Genomic DNA, 20,168 nt, shown 5'->3' with positions numbered 1-20,168 from the left:
TTGCCCAACCCTTATTTTAATTTGCTTCATATTTTTATTTGTGTCATAGTCCTTATTTGCTTATAAATTTCTCAGAGGAACTAGTGATATTTTTTATTGGAGTATAACTGCTTTACAATGTTGTGTTAATTTCTGCTGCACAACAAAGTGAATCAGCTATGATTGTTGTTGCTCAGTTGCCAAGTTGTGTCTGATGCTTTGCTGCCCCATAGACTGTGGCACACCAGGCTCCTCTGCCCTGCACTATCTCCTGGAATTTGTTTAAATTCATGTCCACTGAGTCGGTGATGCTATCTAACCAGCTCATTCTCTACTGCCCCTTTTCCCTTTTGCCTTCGATCTTTCGCAGCATCAGGGTCTTTTCCAATGAGTCGGCTCTTTGTCTCAGGTGGAATAGATACAGAATCAGCTATGCCTATACATATATCACCTCCCTCTAGAACTCCCCTCCCAGAACTAATAATATTTAGTCATTGTTCTTGGAACACTGAACATACAAGTAATGAAACAGTCTCTTGTGTTTGCTTTCCACTTGTGAGTTCTCACTAACTTCTTTCTATTTTATGACCTTGATAAATTTTTTTTTAATGATGTATCAATTTGCTGATGCTAGTAAGGTCAGGTCAAATATCATCATAAGACAAACACAATCATCTCATAGTTGTATAGCTAAGAAGTAGATGTAGCAACCTAGGAGTCAGAGATAACGGGTGCTAGCAACAGATAAAGACCAAAATATATTTGGATCCTGAAGGGAAGGTTCATGTTGAATCACAAACTCACCTGAAATTAAGATTTAAAAAGAAAAAGAAAATCTAGAAAGGTGATAACGATAACCCTATATGCAAAACAGAAAAAGAGACACAGAAATACAGAACAGACTTTTGAACTTTGTGGGAGAATGTGAGGGTGGGATATTTCAAAAGAACAGCATGTATACTATCTATGGTGAAACAGATCACCAGCCCAGGTGGGATGCATGAGACAAGTGCTCCGGCCTGGTGCACTGGGAAGACCCAGAGGAATCGGGTGGAGAGGGAGGTGGGAGGGGGGATCGGGATTGGGAATAAAGACCTGCCCTCTGTAGTTGAAATAAAAAAAAAAGAAAAAGAAAATATATAATTAGCAAAAAAATTTTTTTTTCATTTAAATGCTCACCTATGTGTATACACTTTTCTGATCAGAAATTTCATAGTGAGCACAACCTTCCAGATAGGTCAGTTCTGATCATTGTTAAACAGAAAAGGGAAGAGAGAGAGAAAGAAAGAGAAACAGAAAGTGTAAATAGTATAAGCACAGCCCTGCCATTCCCCCCTTTATGAAAAAATTTATTCATTTATTTTAATTGGAGGCTAATTACTTTACAATATTGTGGTGGTTTTGCCATACATTGACATGAATCAGCCATGGTGTACATGTGTTCCCCTTCCTGAGCCCCCCCTCCCACCTCCCTCCCCATCCCATCCCTCTGGATCATCCCAGTGCACCAGCCCCGAGCACCCTGTCTCATGCATCAAACCTTGACTGGTGATCTGTTTCACATATAATATACATGTTTCAATGCTATTCTCTTAAATCATCCCACCCTCGCCTTCTCCCACAGAGTCCGAGAGACTGTTCTTTACATGTATGTCTCTTTTGCTGTCTCGCATATAGGGTTATCATTACTATCTTCCTAAATTCCATATATATGCATTAGTATACTGTATTGGTGTTTTTCTTTCTGACTTACTTCACTCTGTATAATAGGCTCCAGTTTCATCCACCTCATTAGAACTGATTCGAATGCATTCTTTTTAATGGCTGAGTAATATTCCATTGTGTATATGTACCACAGCTTTCTTATCCATTCATCCACTTATGGACATCTAGGTTGCTTCCATGTCCTGGCTATTGTAAATGGTGCTGCAATGAACATTAGGGTACACGTGTCTCTTTCAATTCTGGTTTCCTCGGTGTGTATGCCCAGCAGTGGGATTGCTGGGTCATATGGCAGTTCTATTTCCAGTTTTTTAAGGAATCTCCACACTGTTCTCCATTGAAATAGTAAATCAAGACACCCATATGAGATGGTATTATACTGCATTGCATTTAAGAATGATTGATCAGCTTGCAAATTATATCAGGCTGTGGATTCACTAATACCACCTCAAAATCAGTTCAGTTCAGTCGCTCAGTTGTGCCTGACTCTACGACCCCATGGACTGCAGTACACCAGGTTTCCCTGTCCATCACCAGCTCCAAGAGCTTGCTCAAACTCATATCCATTGAGTCGATGATGCCATCCAACCATCCCACCCTCTGTCATCCCCTTCTCCTGCCTTCAATCTTTCCGGCATCAGGGTCTTTTCAAATGAGTCAGTTCTTCGCTTCAAGGGGCCAAAGTATTGGAGTTTCAGCCTCAGCATCAGTCCTTCCAATGAATATTCAGGACTGGTTTCCTTTAGGATTGACTGGTTGGATCTCCTTGCAGTCCAAGGGACTTTCAAGAGTCTTCTTCAATATCACAGTTCAAAAGCATCAATTCTTTGGTGCTCAGCTTTCTTTATGGTCCAACTCTCACATCCATACAACCTCAAAAGTATGATAATATTTCATTTATCCACAGCTTTGCTCAATGAGAAAAAATACATCTGCCTGGAGAAGCAGAATGCTTTTTGACAATATGTGTCTTTCTAGTAGCACCAAGTATTGAAGAGCAGACCAATCCCAAAGCAGAGAAGCTGTAAATTGAGGGCTGAAGACAATGGGGCATACCAGTCTCTAAGCAGGTCACACAAGAATATGGGCATTGCTCAGTGTATGCAGCTTAAAGGGCTTCTCAGGTGGTGCAGTGGTAAAGAACCTGCCTGCCAATGCAGGATATGCAGGTTTGATCCCTGGGTGGGGAAGATCTCCTGGAGAAGGAATCGACAACCCACTCCAGTATTCTTACCTGGAAAATCTGATGGACAGAGAAGACTGGCAGGCTACAGACCATGGGGTCACAGAGAGTTGGACACAACTGAGCGACTATGCACACACACATATATGCTAAAGTCCTTCCCAAGGATTTAGTCAATGATTTAATATCTCCAACCATCCACGCTGTGAACACCATGCATCCAGAAATATCCATTTTTGCCAGTTGCCCAAAATAAATCTGCTCCATTGTCTACACAGACCTGCTTTCTCTATGACTCTCTTTCCCATTTTATTGATAAGACCATTAGGAATCGAAGAGCAAACAGCACACTCACTGATCTCCAGCAATTTGTGAGCTCACATTTCATCCCCTCGCTTTGGGAGGAAGGTTCTGCTTTATTCACTCTTTAGATTCAGTCCTATTTTCAAATAAAGAGATTATTCAACTGCTTTGATAGCAATCTTATATACAAAATTTCAAAACCATTACTAGAATTTAACACGATTAACATACAATATCTTTGATCTGTTTTCACCTATGCAAGTCGTATCTGCTACTTTTTGTGAGCCCAGGCTCCTCTCTCCATGGGATTCTCCAGGCAAGAGTACTGGAGTGGGTAGCCATTTCCTTCTCCAGGGGATCTTCCCAATCCAGGGATTGAACCAGGGTCTCCTGTATCTCAGGTGGATTATTGACCAGCTAAGCTACCAGGGAAGCCCAGAAAGCTTGCACAGGGTGCTAAAATGGAGGATATTTAAATAAAAGACGTTTCATTTTCTGTGTTCTGATATTCTGGCATCTGGGCACTTGCTGACATTAGAAGGACTAACTCCCTCCCTGCTCTTCCAAGGCAAGCAAATCCCCAGAGAGAATAAATAGCTTGTCTACTGAGCATGGTTTTTAAATGCAAACCCATCTAGAGCCTGTACCCCCAACAGCCTCCTTTATCAAGCCTTACACTCAGGGTCACTCCACTGTTTTAATCACCCCAAGGCCAGGTACCAAACAACTCAGGGTGCCCTATGCCCCAGAGTCTGTTGAAATTACTCAACTAGCCTATGCTAAACCTGCTTACCCTGCAACTCCTTCTTGCTCCTGGCTGATGAAAATAATAAAACTTCTTGCCCAAGGATCCTTGTTTCCCTCTGCCTCCTGACCCACCCCAGGGCTTTTCCGTGTGGCCACGCATGACAAGGCAACCCCCTTCTCTTGCAGTCTGTGAGTGCAATGGCACTCATCTCCCTGATCTTTTGGGCTTATTGTTGTTGGCGTTGTTGTTTAGTCACTCAGTCGTGTCTGACCCTTTGCAACCCCATGGACTGTAGCCCTCCAGGCTCCTCTGTCCATGGGATTTCCCAGGCAAGAATGCTGGAGTGGGTTGCCATTTCCTTATCCAGGGGATCTTCCCAACCCAAGGATCGAACCCATGTCTCCTGCACGTCTCCTGTTTGGCATGAGAATTCTTTACCACTGAGCCACCTGGAAAGCCCTTTGACCTTATTATCTATACCTAAATAATATTAAAACAAGTTTATTCTAGGAGATTCATGAAAATAATCTGTGGTAGCAAAAATAGCACAGCAATGTGAATAGCCCCTGGTAAAGGAATGTTGGAATTAATTATAATATGTCCATAGAATAAAATACTAAGCAGCAGTTTAATGAGGCAATTCTGTGTAAACTGACATGGGATTATCTCCAAGACACATTATGAAGTGATAAACTGAAGCTGAAATATCGCAAAACAAAATGTTGATGTATACTCTATATTTAAATAAGTACACAAAACAACACTATATTTATAAATGTTCCTATACATGTATGCTCACACACAAAAGGCTGGTTAGGATGATAAATGAAATAGATTACAGCAATTACTTCTGGGTAAATAAGGAGAGATTTTTACTTTATCAATAGTTTTGAAAAACATTTTCATACTGAGAATGAATTCATGTATTATTTATTGTAAATAAATAAAATTTATTTAAAAATATTTTTAATTGATAGCTAATTTAAACATTTCACCCAGCATGATGATCAGCCTACCCCCTCAAAATTCAAGGTGTCTGAAATCCACCAAGTCTAGAGACAAGTGGAGACTAGAGGTAAGGTTAGGCTCAGCTCATCTTTTCAGCTATAAACTCCCTTTCACTTCAGTGCAACAGAAACACAAACATCTCTTTCCTAATTGAATCAGTAAAGTAAAATCAGAATAGTAGCTTTTCAGAGAAATATGCGGAAAAAAGTCTTGAGCAGCACAGCACAGTACTGAGCTATATGCAATGTGGTCACTAACTTCTAGTAAACATGATTTTCTTTTTTTTTTTTTTCAATATGGAAAGTACTTATGAATGTCTTATTACCCATTGAGAATTATTTTAGAATTCAGACAGTTTCCTTGAAAAAGCATGAAAGAAACATACTAATCAATATTTCCATGCAATTCCTCTTTGTAGAGTGCATTCTTTCCCACTATTGGGTAAAATATAAAATAGAATATTTGCCAGCAGAGTCAGCTACAGATTTCTTTGTTGTCTGATTTATACAAGTTACTATCCACATGATTCATACATTTCCAGGCCATATTACAGAGTATTTCTGTATAAAAGATAAAATGTTCATTAAATCTTTCTTTGTGCTGTGTGCTAAGCCACTTCAGTCATGTCCAGCTCTTTGCGACCCCATGGACTGTAGCCCGCCAGAATCTTCTGTCCACGGGATTCTCCAGGCAAGAGTACTGGAGTGGGTTGCGATTTCCTCCTCCAGGGGATCTTCCCGACCCAGGGATTGAACCCTTGTCTCATGTCTCCTGTTTTGGCAGGCAGGTTCTTTACCACTATCACCTTCTTTAATGAGTTTCAAATTACACAGATGGGAAAACTCCACAGTTGACATCATAAGGAGCTACTCTCACAAATCTATTATGGGCCTAACCTAGTCAAATCAATAAAGGTCAGTGCCTTGAATTTCTTCCATATATTTCCCAAAGCAAACATTAAAAGATTAAATCAACCTAAGATGAAAGATTAAAATAACACCAATTACATCACTAGACAAAACAGAAACAAAAGAACCTGTTGTTCAGTCACCCACTCTTTGTTACCCCATAGACTGCAGCACTCCAGGCCTTCCTGGAGTTTACCCAAGTTCATGTTCATTGCATCAGTGATGCTGTCCAGCCATTTCATCCTCTAACGTCCTCTTCTCCTTCTGCCGTCAATCTTTCCCAGCATCAGGGAATTTTCCAGTGAGTCACCTGTTCACATCAGATGACCAAAATACCAGAACTTCAGCTTCAGCATCAGTCCTTCCAGTGAATATTCAGAATTGACCTCCCTTAAGATTGACTGGTTTGATCTCCTTGCTGTCCAAGGGACTTTCAGAACCTGTACAGCATATAAACTTTCAAAACTATCTGAAGGCGTTTTAGTGATCAAATTGAGGTGCACACCTTCTGAAAATGTTACAAATATCCTAGATTTCATATTCTACAGAAACTTTAGTTATCCCCCCATCGCTTCCAAGAAACCCCACTCTGGGCAGCAGATGCCATATGTTTGCAACCTAGTTACTCCCAGTACTCTTGGAACTCAAAAATAATCAAAACCATGGACTTCCCAGGTGGCGCTAATAGTAAAGAACCCGCCTGCCAATGCAGGAGATGTAAGAGTCACTGGTTTGATCCCTGGGTCCGGAATGTCCTCTGGAGGAGGGAATGGCAATCCACTCCAGTATTCTTGCCTGGGAAATCCCATGGACAGAGGAACCTAGCAGGCTACAGTCCATGGGGTCACAAAAGAGTCAGACCTCACCTAGGTGACTTAGCATAGCATAACATAATTTGAATACATGGCTCAACTATAGATAAAGTTGTGCTTTTAATGACACATGAATTTTAAGCATAATACCTGAGAGGGCAATATTTTGGTAGAGACGAGTCATTTTAAAAAGCTCGGTGCTACTTCCTTCTGAACCCATTTCTCCATCCAATATGGAGGGCGGGGGGCAGGGGTTGAAGCAGAGAAGGAAATAATTCAACTAAGAGTTGAAAACTGACCTCTAACTCTCAGATGCGGTTGGATTTATGCTGCCTTAAAAAAGGAAGGGGAGAGGTTGTGGATGCTGTTCAGTCGCTAAGTCATGTCCGACACTCTCCAACCCCATGGACTATAGCACACCAGGCTTCCCTATCCTTCATGATCTCCCAGAGTTTGCTCGAATTCATGCCCCTTGAGTCAGTGATGCTACCTAACCATTTCATCCTCTGTCGCCCTCTTCTCTTTTTGCCTTCAATCTTTCCCAGCATCAGAGTCTTTTCCAGTGAGTCAGCTCTTCGAATCAGGTGGCCTAAGTACTGGAGTTTCAGCTTCAGTATCAGTCCTTCCAATGAATATTCAGTCCTTCCAATGAATTTCCTTTAGGATTGACTGATTTGATCTCTTTGCTGTCCAAAGGACTCTCAAGAGTTCTCCCGCACCACAATTTGAAAGCATCAATTTGAAATCATTCAGTCTTCTTTAAGGTCTAATTCTCACATCTGTACATGACTACTGGAAAAACCATCACTTAGACTATACAAACCTTTGTTGGCAAAGTGATGTCTCTGTTTTGAATATACAGTCTGTTTATCATAGCTTTCCTTCCAAGGATCAAGTGGGAGAAGTAAGGAAATGTAAGGGAGAGGAAAAATCCTGGTTACTTAGTGAAGGATAAAGAACATCTCTGAAATTATCAACTACACCAGTGGTTGCATCTGTCCTGACCATCACTGTATTCTCAGTGGCTGGCATATTGTGGGCATTTCCATAAGTGTTAGTTGAATGAATAGATGGATAGGTAAAATCAGATGGAGTATATACCTAGAATGTTCTTCTGAGAAAGCATGCCCTTTTATATATCATGAAGAAAGTAGTCTAAATTCTGGACCATCCTAACTATAAATTCCTATAGCAATTGGATATAAAATATGAGTCTGTGTTAGAAGTGTGTGTGTTAAGTTGCTTCAGTTGGGTCGAACTCTTTGCAAGTACATGGACTGGGGCCCTCCAGGCTCCTCTGTCCATGGGATTTTCTAGGCAAGAATACTGGAATGGGTTGCCATTTCCTCCTCCAGGGGATCTTCCTGACCCAGAGATTGAACTTGGGTCTCCTGCATTGCAGGAAGATTCTTTATCATCTGAGCCACCTGGGAATCCTGTGTACTAGAAGAATATAGGGACTTCCCTGTAGCTCAGATGGTAGAGAATCTGCCTGCAATGCAGAAGACCTGGGTAAGAGGAGAGCCTTTTTACCGCCGCCTCTGTATTCTATAAGGAATTTAATCAAAGATATAGCCATAGTCTTCTTAATTATGCTCTTTTGTTAGATCATTTCTCTCCTTGAAATCATGTCTTTAAAGCGCTATAAAGCTTTATACATGTACATTTAACATAGAAGGAAATGGCAACCTACTCCAGTGTTCTTACCTGAAAAATTCCATGGAGAATAGCCTGGAGGGCTACAGTCCATAGGGTCACAAAGAGTCAGACATGACTGAGCACGCATGCATACAAATAAGCATAATGTTTAACAGTTGGCTTCTCTGGACAACTTTCCTGCAGGGAGCAACCTACAATGATTTGAGTTGGTTTTCACTGTATTGTGACTAAGCCTCTGGATGTGGTATCATGTCATGCACGATGCTGGTATGCCACCCTGTGGTCATTGTAAATATAGCTTCTACACTTTCATATTGTATGTTATTAAATTGGGTTGTCCAAAAAACACTCCAGGTTTTCCATAAAATGTTACAGAAAAACCCGAACGACCTTTTTGGCCAACCCAATATTTCTAGTTACCAATTGCAACACTTCATGATTCTTTTACTATTTCTCTTAAGATGGCATCCTATTTTAAGTTTCTTTTCTAGAAATAAGCAACATTAAAAGAAAATATAAGGCCAAATAAACAATGCAATGTACAAAAAGGATTAGGGGGTAATCAAAAAGTGGGTTATAAGAACTAAATGTACAATTTTAAATTTTAGTTGAAAACTGCAATGACACCTGACGTTAACTTGTAAGGTAACTTTGAAATTTTGTTATATTGTATCCCTGTTTAAAAAAATGGTATGACTTTTAAAATTATGGACAGTATCAGGACAGACAGGTTCAAGTAATGTACTGCAATAGTTATTTTAAATCTTATTCCAAGTACTACTTTTTTCACATTCATTCAGATAGCATGTTTACATATTTTGTATTTTGCTTGAGCAGCCATATTGTTCCCCTATATAGTTGTGGAAAATTGTGTTCTTTTGTTAGGTCCAAAACAACTAAACTTGCATTTTGACATCCATCTCTCTATGTTCATACTTACTAATTATATTCAAATCAACAACAGAAGAGGACATAGTTTTGTTTTCAGGGTGGGTCCTTAAAACTCCATAAATCTGTAAATTTAGGGAGGGGGACTTCTTATTCTTTTATTGATCTGTTTCTATGTCAAAACTGTGTTTGTTTAAATTACTCTATCCTTATAATTCTTTCTCCCTTTCTGTGTTCTACAGGGACTTCCCTATAGCTCAAGTGGTAAAGAATCTGCCTGCAATTGAGGAGACCAAGGTTTGATCCCTGTGTTGGGAAGATCCTCTGGAGAAGGGAATGACAACCCACTCCAGTATTCTTGCCTGGAGAATCCCATGGACAGAGAAGCCTGGCCTGGCTACAGTCCATGGGCTCACAAAGAGTCGGACATGACTGAGCAACTAATACACACATCTTTATAATTCTTTGTCTCTTTCTGTGTTCTTAGTTTTCAGAATCGTTTTACTATTCTTGAATATTCAAAAATTTGTTGGAATTTTTCATAAGAGATATTACGTGGATTTTTACTAGCTTTTTAAAGATGATATCCATCTTTGTTGTTCAGTTGCTAAGTCATGTCCAACTTTTTGACTCTGTGGACTGTGGCACGCCAGGCTTCCCTGTCCTTCACTATCTTCCAGAGCTTGCTCAAACTCATGTCCATTGAGTCAGGGATTCCATCCAACAATTTCTTCCTCTGCTGCCCACTTCTCTTTTTGCCTTCAATCTTTCCCAGCATCAGGGCTTTTTCCAATGGGTCAAGCTCTTCACATCAGGTGGCCGAAGTATTGGAGCTTCACCTTCAGCATCAGCCCTTCTAATGAAGATTCAGGGTGAGTTTCCTTCAGGATCGACTAGCTTGACCTCCTTGCAGTCCAAGGGACTCTCCCATCTACTGATAGCACATATATAAGGAACTGGGGACTGAATTGGTTTAAGAAAAGTCAAGGAGAAAGTGAAAACAAGAGAGGCAAGTCAAGTCAGTGGATACAGTGTATCGGGGGCAGTTGGGATGGGGCCATTGGCAGAAAAGAATCTGAACTGTCACCACCAAGACCTAGCATTGCAGCCAGCTATCTTTTTATTTCTATCCTTTGTACAGGGCAGCCATTTGAAAACAGCTAAGACAGTCAAGTCAAGGAGAGAGTGAGGGCAGTGTGGCATTGGTTATGAGATGAACAGCTCATGGTCGAGCACAAGGACCCACTGCAGGGCTGAGCTGGGTGGCTTCAGGGAGCAGAGATCAACTAAGCAGTGGGTACCTTTAGAAGTAACACAGAAGTAGCCTTATCAGATAACAGAGCAAGAGTTATTATAAACATGGGCCAGTTCCACAGTGAGATTTCAATACTGTCTTTTGTTAAACTCTGCATCCTTCTATCAGTGTGGTCCCTTAGAGGAGTCTCCTCAGACATCTTAAATCTTAAGCTTAATCCAAGTATCTATTTTAGTCTTTTCATTTTTCTTACTGTCTGCTTGTTTTCTAAATTTTTGTACTGCGTGGCATTTGTAGGATCTTAGTTCCCTGACCAGGGATCGAATCCGAGCCCCCTGCATTGGCAGCAAGGAGTTCTAACCACTGGACCACCAGGGATTTCCCCCTTACTATTTCAAAAGGTAACATTTTGGGAGCATTTACATGTGGCAGGTGCTATGTAAGTGCTTTATAAACTTATTTAATCCCTACAAAAATCTCATATGTTTGTACTATCATTGCTTCTATCTGGCAAATGAGAACACTGACTTCTCCAAGGTCACAGAGCTAAGGATCAGTGGGATTCATACTCAAGCAGTTTGATTTCAAAATCCTTTAGCCAGGGCTTCCCTGGTGGCTCAGTGGTAAAGAGTCTGCCTGTCAATGCAAAATCCTTTAGCCCCCTTTTTTTTGGTTATGATGGGTATTTGAATTACTTGACAATGAATATAAAATAAACTGGAAAAGGAGAAAAGAAAACTGACATTTATTAAATAGTCACTTGCTATGTTCAAGCCGCTGCTATTTCCTCTGGTCCTCATAAAAACCATGAAAGCTGAGTGTATTTTTCTCCATTGAATGGGCGGAGAAACTGAAGCTCAGAATTGTCCAGTGTTATGTGGTCATTGACTACAATAGAAGAAAATTGTCTAAGATACCTCTGTGTGTGTGTGTTAGTCATTCAGTCGTGTCCTACTCTTTGCGACCCCATGGGCTGCTACTCACAGGCTCCTCTGTCCACGGGATTCTCAGGCAAAAACATTGGAGTGGATTGCATTTCCTTCTCCAAGGGATCTTCCTGACCCAGAGATTGAACCCAGGTCTCCTACATTGCAGGAGGATTCTTTACCATCTGAGACATCAGGGAAGCGTTTTGAACTTCCTTCTCTTCCTGCTTAAATCCCCACAGCTTTCCTGAGAGGTAACTCAGACTATCCATCTCACTTTTCTGAAAGAAAATACAAAGTTACTAGACAGTACTTCTTTGCCCTCAACCACACAGTTTGGATAAAAGACTATGTGGATTTTAGTGCAAAAAAATGTAAAAAGGTGTCTAATTAACTTCAAAGTACTAAAAAGGGAATAAGAAAAAAGTAATAGGAGGGGAAAGTCATCAGCCTAGCTAAGAACCTTGTTTATCTAAGACCAACTTAAAGTGCCTTTAACTATGAGCAAATACTTTGATTCCATACAGATTCTCTTGGGAATTGAAATCTTCCATTTCAAATCTGCATCTTCAAAGTTCCATCTCTTATGGAACTCTCCATGCGGCTTTCCTGGTGGCCAGACATAAAGAATCCGCCTTGCAGTTCAGGAGATGCAGGTTTGATTCCTGGGTTGGGAAGATCCCCTGGAAAAGGGAATAGCAGCCCTCTCCAGTATTCTTGCCTGGAAAATCCCACAGACAGAGGAGTCTGGCGAGCTATAGTTCATGGGGTCACAAAGAGTCAGATACGACTGAGGAGCAAGCATTCAGGCACACAAGTGCTCCATCTAGCGGTCTAGATTTGAGAAAGAACAATGCATGTCTTTTAAAAACGTCCTATCTTTGGTATTGTGTATACAGAACAATATTGCTTCTGATGTACATGAATAAAGGTACCTACGTCTTCCCTGGTGGCTCAGGCAGTAAAGAATCCGTCTGCAAGGCAGGAGGCCTGGGTTCGATCGCTGGGTTGGGAAGATCCCCCGGAGAAGGGAATGACAATCCACTCCGGTGTTCTTGCCATGAACAGAGGAGCTTGACCGGCTAGGGTCCATGGGGTCGCAAAGAGTCGGATATGACTGAGCAACTTTCACATGACACGGTTACAAAGAGGCATCTCACACTAGATGTAATCTTCCATTTTCCCCTTTAGAACTCGGGTTTTTATTAATCAACTTTAGAAATCTAAACTTTATCATAAACTGATGAAGCTAAAATTAATATCCTGGAGTTTTTTTTTCCAAATCTTTAATTTTAGGATGAACAAAGTCAAGTAAACCCCAGAGTTTCTATTACTTGTTATGGGAGAAGACTCAGAAGTAAAATTTGTGTCTCAACTCCCAAGATTGCTTTCTGTCTTTGCCTCATATTTATTTATGACAATTCTACTGTAGATGATTTGGAGGGCAGTTTGCTCTACCTAAGTGCTTTTTCAAATTCACAGCCTTATTAACTTAGATCCCATTTTCATTTTAAAAATGGTAAGTATCCATTGCAGCCCTTATGGAATTGGTGGGTACACAGAAATAATCCATGGAATATTATCTATTTCTGGACACTAAATTAAGCCTGACAAATCATCCCAAAGCAAGAGGAGATGGAGATAAAGGAGAAGCAGAATCATCCTTGCACTTTTGTTGACATGGATTATTCATGACAGATGACCTCATCCTCAGTGACATACTATGCTTCCTCATTATGAAAGTTTTCCAACTCAGGATTTAGAAAAGTGTCCTCATTCTGGTTTCCTGAATGGTTGTTGAGGTTGGCAGGAGAGATAGTTAAGTCAGAAAAGGTTCAAGTACAAAGGTCAACAACACCAGGCGCAACAGCAAGAAGGCCGCTGACAGCCACTCTGGGCCGTCTGATGTTCGCAGCTGAGAGAAGAATATTCTAAAAGAGCAAAATACTGACCAGCCTTCCCTGAGCTGTTGTTCTGTGCCAGGCTTCTGTCTCCACCCACAGGAGTTAGATATCCAAGTTCATCTTGTGTTCTCGTCACTCTGTGCTTAGACCACGCAGAGCCTCTGTGAGCTTCTTCCACGTCAACTGTCATATTCCTCCAGTGAGAAAACAGAAATTAAAGGGACTGGAGTGGGGTGGGGGAAGACGGGAGTGTGGGGTTACCAGATGCAAACTCTTATATAGGATGGATAATCAACAAGGTCTTGCTATATAGCACAAGGAGCTATATTCAATATCCTGTGATAAGTTACAATGGAAAAGAATGTATATATGTATATGTGTAACAGAATCACTTTGCCGTACAGCAGAAATTAACACAACATTGTAAATCAATACACTTCAAAAAAAACTTTTTTTAAAGAACCTAAAGGGAGTGTGATTATTTTTGCTGGTTAGCAAAATGTGTTGTTTAAAAGGATCAGAATTTTGACTTGCAAATGCAGTTCCCTTTGTTGAGGCCAGTATCCATTTCAATTAGATATGCTGAACTTCCCAGTATGTCCTTCTAGTTTTGTTGCAGTTGTTGTTTCAAACGACCACTTAATCTAAGAGTCTCAAGTCTCATTTCTAGGAAGTTAAGAGTCCCTCTTTTCATGGAGATATTTAGCATCAAAGATACTAAGGATCAGTTCAATAGCGTCTTGTGGTCTATTCCTTAGCCTTAAAATCATTACACTCCTTCAGGACTATTCAAGATATATTTATTCTCATTTATGATATATACACATATAGATTCTTTGACCTTTTGTACTCTAGAATGAACAACCTTCATTATGGCACAATTGTCAGATTCTTTCTTTTCTTTACCAGTAATTCTTCATGATGCCATTATGAGATTTAATGTTAAAGTTATATTGTTTTTCAGTCCATTGAGTCAGACTGAACAGCAGCAACAATAAAAGGCTGTCAGATGTGAGGGTCCTACTGGGGATTGAAGACATATGTCTTCCAGAGCAGATGATATGAATGAAGGCCAAGATGCCTAGACTTCCCTGTTACAAATAATGATGCCCTGCTTAAAGAATATTGTAGCAGTAATACTCCATTTAATTGTGATGCCAGGAACATGAGGCTGAAAAAAGAAAATTTAGAGTTTCTCATAAGCTAATGGGAAGAATATTCCTTAAGTAAACTTAAAACAATATCTATGATGGGGAATATGTGTAAATCTATGGTTGATTCATATCAATGTATGACAAAACCCACTGAAAAAAATAAATAAATAAAGGAGAAATTGAAAAAAAATTAAAAATAAATAAATAAATAAAAGTGTCCTATCATACCTTAAAAAAAAAAAACCAATATCTATAAAACTTAAACAGAGTCTCACATTCCACCCTCTGGCAGAGAATATATAGAGAAGGCAAAAAATCACTATAGCTTCTTAAAGGAGATATTTTTTTCTAGTTGAGTCTTAGCTCACAATTTGTAGACTACAGACATATGGTAGAAGAAGTTCACTGATAGTCTCAGTTGAAAACAATAATTTTCTCCTTGTTTTTGTTTTTCTTTTTCCATTTCCCTACCTCGGTGGCTGGCAGTTGTAATGAGGGAACATTGCTGTTGCTCATTAAACATTATTGCTCCAGGCAAATTTTCTCAACTTAAAGTATAGAGAGATTTTTGTAATATTCCTTGATGTGCAATTATCCTTTTTGTTCTTTGGAAAATGGGACACATAAGACACTGTGGGTGGGAAACATGGGGATACTTTTCGACTTCGGAGAGTCAAGGAACTATAATTACTCAAGTGAAAAATGGTTTAAACTCAGTTACAACTAAAGGCAAACAGAGTCTAATGAGGTATCTGAATGGCTTAAATAAAATGAATAGAAGACTACATTAGAGAGCAGAATATGTTGGAATTCAGGAGGATTTTTTAGGATTTTTAACTTGTAAAGAATAGGAATATTTCTTTGAAAAATTGATAATAGGAGACATTTCCTTTGCTGGTGTTTTTCATTATAAATTTTAGGTTCATTCTGTAACTAGAGGACAGTGGATTTGCAATGGACGATCTATGGGGAGAGGGGCATCCTTACCCTTCTCCATATCATTTCAATCTTCCTCCCATGTTTGCAATCCTTCCCCCAACCTTTCTCCCCTCTTCCCACCTTCTTCTCTGCTCCTCACAGAAGAAGAGGACTTGCTAATCAGCTTGTTCAGAACCAAGGACATTAGAATATTAACTGGACCATATTTTAGGGTAGGTTTGCTTTTTCAGAATCCATGAGAAGACTCTCTTGTTCATCTGCTTCCTGGGGCAAATCCTAGCTGGACTTGCTTCCTTATGGCAGCCTAATCATTCTCTTCTCTCCCCATCATTTGGCTAGGTCAGTGAGTGATTTGGATAAGTCAGTCAGTAGGAAGGGGTCCCCGCTTGTGCTCAACCTTCTTGAGAGAGAAGTACGCAGAGGCCTCACTTCCATCCTTTGAATCAGTTTACACCAAACAGTCCTGCCTTACCCTGCAGCCCACCCAGATAATTTCAGATCTTACAGTGTAAGCTTTCCATCCATTTAACTTACTAAAGTTTTGTGTATACACAGATCACCACTTATACTCAGTTCAGTGAAACTGAAAAGAGTTGATGTGTGTTTGTGAACCCAAGGAAATCACACAATTGATTCAAAGGATTTTTGAGATAGAAAAAAACGAGGAAAAGAAATGGTCATTTCAAATGCACGGTGGCCGGATGTGTGAATGCTGATGGATTTGTCAGTATTTTCGAGGGAGAGATGGAAGAATTAACTATGGGCACAAAAAAGCGTAGGACCTGATATATAGTTGTTAAAACAACAACAACAACAAACAGGGCCAAGCACTTTAACTTGAACTGATTACAGGATTTTCATGGTTACATTTGGTTGATATGTGAATTTTCACCTTATGTTCTGCTTTAGTTCTTTTTTTTTTTAATTTTTTTTTTTTTAATTAGTTGGAGGCTAATGACTTCACAACATTTCAGTGGGTTTTGTCGTACATTGACATGAATCAGCCATGGAGTTACATGTATTCCCCATCCTGATCCCCCCTCCCACCTCCCTCTCCACCTGATTCCTCTGGGTCTTCCCAGTGCACCAGGCCTGAGCATTTGTCTCATGCATCCAACCTGGGCTGGTGATCTGCTTCACTATAGATAATATACATGCTGTTCCTTCAAAACATCCCACCCTCGCCTTCTCCCACAGAGTCCAAAAGTCTGTTCTGTACTTCTGTGTCTCTTTTTCTGTTTTGCATATAGGGTTATCATTACCATCTTTCTAAATTCCATATATATGTGCTAGTATACTGTATTGGTCTTTATCTTTCTGGCTTACTTCACTCTGTATAATGGGCTCCAGTTTCATCCATCTCATTAGAACTGATTCAAATGAATTCTTTTTAACGGCTGAGTAATATTCCATGGTGTATATGTACCACAGCTTCCTTATCCATTCGTCTGCTGATGGGCATCTAGGTTGCTTCCATGTCCTGGCTATTATAAATAGTGCTGCGATGAACACTGGGGTGCACGTGTCTCTTTCAGATCTGGTTTCCGCAGTGTGTAAGCCCAGAAGTGGGATTGCTGGGTCATATGGCAGTTCTATTTCCAGTTTTTTAAGAAATCTCCACACTGTTCTCCATAGCAGCTGTACTAGTTTGCATGCCCACCAACAGTGTAAGAGGGTTCCCATTTCTCCACACCCTCTCCAGCACTTATTGCTTGTAAACTTTTGGATAGCAGCCATCCTGACTGGCGTGTAATGGTACCTCATTGTGGTTTTGATTTGCATTTCTCTGATAATGAGTGATGTGGAGCATCTTTTCATGTGTTTGTTAGCCATCCGTATGTCTTCTTTGGAGAAATGTCTGTTTAGCTCTTTGGCCCATTTTTTGATTGGGTCATTTATTTTTCTTGAATTGAGCTTCAGGAGTTGCTTGTATATTTTTGAGATTAATCCTTTGTCTGTTGCTTCATTTGCTATTACTTTCTCCCAATCTGAGGGCTGTCTTTTCACCTTGCTTATAGTTTCCTTTGTTGTGCAAAAGTTTTTAAGTTTCATTAGGTCCCATTTGTTTATTTTTGCTTTTATTTCCAATATTCTGGGAGTTGGGTCATAGAGGATCTTGCTGTGATTTATGTCGGAGAGTGTTTTGCCTATGTTCTCCTCTAGGAGTTTTATAGTTTCTGGTCTTACATTTAGATCTTTAATCCATTTTGAGTTTATTTTTGTGTATGGTGTTAGAAAGTGTTCTAGTTTCATTCCTTTACAAGTGGTTGACCAGTTTTCCCAGCACCACTTGTTAAAGAGGTTGTCTTTTTTCCATTGTATATCCTTGCCTCCTTTGTCAAAGATAAGGTGTCCATAGGTTCGTGGATTAATCTCTGGGCTTTCTATTCTGTTCCATTGATCTATATTTCTGTCTTTGTGCCAGTACCATACTGTCTTGATGACTGTGGCTTTGTAGTAGAGCCTGAAGTCAGGCAGGTTGATTCCTCCAGTTCCATTCTTCTTTCTCAAGATTACTTTGGCTATTCGAGGTTTTTTGTATTTCCATACAAATTGTGAAATTATTTGTTCTAGTTCTGTGAAAAATACCGTTGGTAGCTTGATAGGGATTGCATTGAATCTATAGATTGCTTTGGTTAGTATAGCCATTTTGACAGTATTGATTCTTCCAATCCATGAACACGGTATGTTTCTCCATCTGTTTGTGTCCTCTTTGATTTCTTTCATCAGTGTTTTATAGTTTTCTATGTATAGGTCTTTTGTTTCTTTAGGTAGATATACTCCTAAGTATTTTATTCTTTTTGTTGCAATGGTGAATGGTATTGTTTCCTTAATTTCTCTTTCTGTTTTCTCATTGTTAGTGTATAGGAATGCAAGGGATTTCTGTGTGTTCATTTTATATCCTACAACTTTACTATATTCATTGATTAACTCTAGTAATTTTCTGGAAGAGTCTTTAGGGTTTGCAGATCATGTCATCTGCAAACAGAGAGAGTTTCACTTCTTCTTTTCCTATCTGGATTCCTTTTACTTCTTTTTCTGCTCTGATTGCTGTGGCCAAAACTTCCAACACTATGTTGAATAGTAGTGGTGAGAGTGGGCACCCTTGTCTTGTTCCTGATTTCAGGGGAAATGCTTTCAATTTTTCACCATTGAAGGTGATGCTTGCTGTGGGTTTGTCATATATAGCTTTTATTATGTTGAGGTATGTTCCTTTTATTCCTGCTTTTTGGAGAGTTTTAATCATAAATGAGTGTTGAATTTTGTCAAAGGCTTTCTCTGCATCTATTGAGATAATCATATGGTTTTTATCTTTCAATTTGTTAATGTGGTGTATTACATTGATTGATTTGCAGATACTAAAGAATCCTTGCATTCCTGGGATAAAGCCCACTTGGTCATGGTGTATGATTTTTTTTAATATGTTGTTGGATTCTGTTTGCTAGAATTTTGTTAAGGATTTTTGCATCTATGTTCATCAGTGATATTGGCCTGTAGTTTTCCTTTTTTGTGGCATCTTTGTCTGGTTTTGGAATTAGGGTGATGGTGGCCTCATAGAATGAGTTTGGAAGTTTACCTTCTGCAATTTTCTGGAAGAGTTTGAGTAAGATAGGTGTTAGCTCTTCTCTAAATTTTTGGTAGAATTCAGCTGTGAAGCCATCTGTTCCTGGGCTTTTGTTTGCTGGAAGATTTCTGATTACAGTTTCGATTTCCTTGCTTGTGATGGGTCTGTTAAGATCTTCTATTTCTTTCTGGTTCAGTTTCGGAAAGTTATACTTTTCTAAGAATTTGTCCATTTCATCCAAGTTGTCCATTTTATTGGCATAGAGCTGCTGGTAGTAGTCTCTTATGATCCTTTGTATTTCAGTGTTGTCTGTTGTGATCTCTCCATTTTCATTTCTAATTTTGTTAATTTGGTTCTTCTCTCTTTGTTTCTTCATGAGTCTTGCTAATGGTTTGTCAATTTTGCTCATTTTTTCAAAAAACCAGCTTTTAGCTTTGTTGATTTTTTCTATGGTCTCTTTAGTTTCTTTGCATTTATTTCTGCCCTAATTTTTAAGATTTCTTTCCTTCTACTAACCCTGGGGTTCTTCATTTCTTCCTTCTCTAATTGCTTTAGGTGTAGAGTTAGGTTATTTATTTGGCTCTTTTCTTGTTTCTTGATGTAAGCCTGTAATGCTATGAACCTTCCCCTTAGCACTGCTTTTACAGTGTCTCATAGGTTTTGGGTTGTTGTGTTTTCATTTTCATTCATTTCTATGCATATTTTGATTTCTTTTTTTATTTCTTCTATGATTTGTTGGTTATTCAGAAGTGTGTTGTGTAGCCTCCATATGTTTTAATTTTTAACAATTTTTTCCTGTAATTGAGAGCTAATCTTACTGCACTGTGGTCAGAAAAGATGACTGAAATGATTTCAATTTTTTTGAATTTACCAAGGCTAGATTTATGACCAGGATGTGATCTATTCTGGAGAAGGTTCCGTGTGCACTTGAGAAAAAGGTGAAGTTGATTGTTTTGGGGTGAAATGTCCTATAGATATCAATTAGGTCTAGCTGGTCCATTGTGTCATTTAAAGTTTGTGTTTCCTTGTTAATTTTCTGTTTAGTTGATCTATCCATAGTTGTGAGTGGGGTATTAAAGTCTCCCACTATTATTGTGTTATTGTTAATTTCCTCTTTCATACTCATTAGCATTTGCCTTACATATTGCGGTGCTCCTATGTTGGGTGCATATATATTTATAATTGCTATATCTTATTCTTGGATTGACCTTTTGA

Source organism: Cervus elaphus, chromosome 22 (assembly GCF_910594005.1).
Source record: "Cervus elaphus chromosome 22, mCerEla1.1, whole genome shotgun sequence".
In the NCBI taxonomy this organism is placed as follows: domain Eukaryota; kingdom Metazoa; phylum Chordata; class Mammalia; order Artiodactyla; family Cervidae; genus Cervus; species Cervus elaphus.
Note: the sequence above shows the minus strand (reverse complement) of the source record.